Source organism: Mus pahari, chromosome 13 (genome assembly GCF_900095145.1).
Source record: "Mus pahari chromosome 13, PAHARI_EIJ_v1.1, whole genome shotgun sequence".
Classification (NCBI taxonomy): domain Eukaryota; kingdom Metazoa; phylum Chordata; class Mammalia; order Rodentia; family Muridae; genus Mus; species Mus pahari.
The window spans coordinates 54,774,458-54,777,033 of record NC_034602.1 but is presented as its reverse complement, the minus strand read 5'-3'; the positions used below and the strand labels follow the sequence as shown (position 1 = coordinate 54,777,033).

Below are 2,576 nucleotides of genomic sequence, written 5' to 3'. Positions count from 1 at the left end.
AAAAAAGGAAAAAAAAAAGAGTTCTGAAATAAAATACTTTAATTCCTAGTTATTAGGAAATGCAAGAAGTAGCAGAGAACCTGAAACAGAACTCAAGAAGCATTATGCGTTTAATTTTAAACAGTTTGAAGTTGGGGGGGGGGGTATCAAAGCTTTCTGTGTTGCTGAATGCCAAAATTTTGCCATTAGTGGTGACATTCTTGAGATTCTGGTTGCCCTCTTGACTTCAGTAAACATGAGAACCACAGTGTTCAAGAAGTAGGTTAATGTGCTATTTCATGAAAAGCATATTTTCTGAATGTACCTTAATTCCAGCTATAACACAAAATATCCACACATCTCATTTATAGCAAAGATAATAACTTAAAAGAATATCCTTGTTATTCTCCAGCACATCTGTCCATGAAAATTCAGCCATATGCTGTGCTGACCTACCCTATTTTCCTACTGTTCTCAAGCCTATTTTGAGAAGCAAATAACCAATCACGAGTCTAAAACGCAGCTGTAGCTCTGCAGCAGGGCAGAAGCTGGTGTTTACAGGGAAGCTAGAAGCAGAGGGAATACAAGGGTTTCAGATAATTTGTGACCTGACAAAATAGAGTCTTTCCCCACCTTAGAGGCAATGTGGTCCAGAGCCTAATGGGAAAAGGATGCAAAAGGGCCATGCTGAGCAAGCCCAGTGGTGTCACAGCATCGCCAGAGGCAGCATATTAAGCTTATGTATGATTTATGTAATCTTGGGATCAGATATCCACTCTCCCTTGACCTATTTTAAAAGCTGAAAACATTAACCTTATAATAAATCTGATAATAGTCAATATCTTTAAAGCAATCCTTAGCAGATTTTAAAAATCAAAGCAATGAACGGTAATTTAAAACAACAACAACAACAACAACAACAACAACAACAACAACAACAACAAAACCAATGCTAGCTAGACATGGTGGCCTATACCTGTAGTCTCCGTACTTGAGAGGCAGAGGTGAGTGGATCTTTGTGAACTCAAGACCAGCATGATATTTCTACACAGTGAGTTCCAGGACAACCAGGATGATAAAGAAAGGTGCTGTCTCCCCCAAATCCAAAATATAAGCAAATCCTATACTGCATGGACATTTGAAGTTATGTGAAATAGGGATCCTTGCCATTAAAATCTGAAAATTGATGTTTGATACATGGAAATAACTATGGTATAATATGAGGGGCATAAAACACTCTTATTGTTAATTCTTCTTATTCAGTGCTAAGATTTTAATATACAATAGCCGGGAGGGAATGAGTAGTGTAGGACCTATTCATTAACATTCCTTTAGTGTTTATGATAGTCTGTTAGCCTATCAAGTACTTCTGTGTGCATTATTTTAAGTAATTTCTAATGAGGACTCTATGAAACAGTAGCACTATATGTATGTTTTCCCGTATTTAATTAAAAGAATACAAATGGTAGAAGTGTTGAGAGAGGTGCCACAGGTTAGATGCCAAACTCAGACTTGAATCCAGGCCGTCACCCCAGGGCTTAGTTTACTAACAATGGCAGAAATAGACACATGTGAAAAACTGTGGATATAGTCTATGCAATGTCATTTATTTTATGGTTAAGGGATGTGTGAAATAAAAACTGATAAAGTGGAGAGACCTTTCTTGGCATGAGCAAGGCCCTGGTTTCATCCTCAGTCCCCCCTAGGGCAACAGAAAACCATATCAAGTTCACAGGACTACTTTCTCCTCTGGAGTCAGCAGGCCTAAATCCAACCAGAAAGTGGTTGGCAATCCCGGTCACTATTATGCCACGATAGCACCAGTGGGCACATCTTGCTTGGCACGTTGGTGTTACAACCTATAAGCTTTTTAGAGTTTGGTCGGGCTGTTGATGACTTTTTACCCCCAGTAGCCTGCGTATCACTAGCCTAGGGAAGAATCTGTCACTTTTTGTCTTGGTATATAGATATGATATCAAACTGCCATCTAAAAATTTCTGTTTATACACATCGATTAGCACAGCTTTCAGCCTTGGTCAGAGAAGCTTCTTTTTGAAGTGCAAATTAGTTAATGTAGAGATTTCTAATGGGTGAAATTGCTGGGGATAAGTGGTGGTTGAGTTTTCAGCCCTCAACAGCATATCTGCATCATATTTTATAAGATTTGGGGAACATCAGAGAGGACAGAAAGAGGATAAGTCTCAAAGTGCAGGAAGCAGGGCCATGATTGTTTTTTTTTCTTGGCATGATATGACTGTTGCACCTATGAAATCACAGTGCCAGTATCTACCTGCCCATCTGGGACTGGAGTGATGTCTCAATAGTTAAGAGCACTTGCCCGTCTTATAGAACTCCATGGCTTAGTTCCCAGGATTCACACAGTGACTCACAACCATCCATAACTCCATTTCCAGGGGATTCAGTGGCCTCTTCTGACCTCTGTGGGCATCATGTACATAGGATTACACATACCGACTTGTAGGTAACATACTCATATATAAAAAGGACTGGGCCCAACAACATTCCATCAAAGACTGGGGAAGGACTCATGAAGTTCCACCCACCCAAGTGTGTGTGTGTGTGTGTGTGTGTGTGTG

General features: G+C 39.8%; 1 protein-coding gene across 1 annotated transcript in view; it reads right to left on the bottom strand.

Annotated features, from left to right (window-relative positions):
• Positions 1-2,576, bottom strand: part of Nwd2 (NACHT and WD repeat domain containing 2) — a 158,324-nt gene that overhangs the window by 85,807 nt on the left and 69,941 nt on the right. The window lies entirely within an intron of this gene.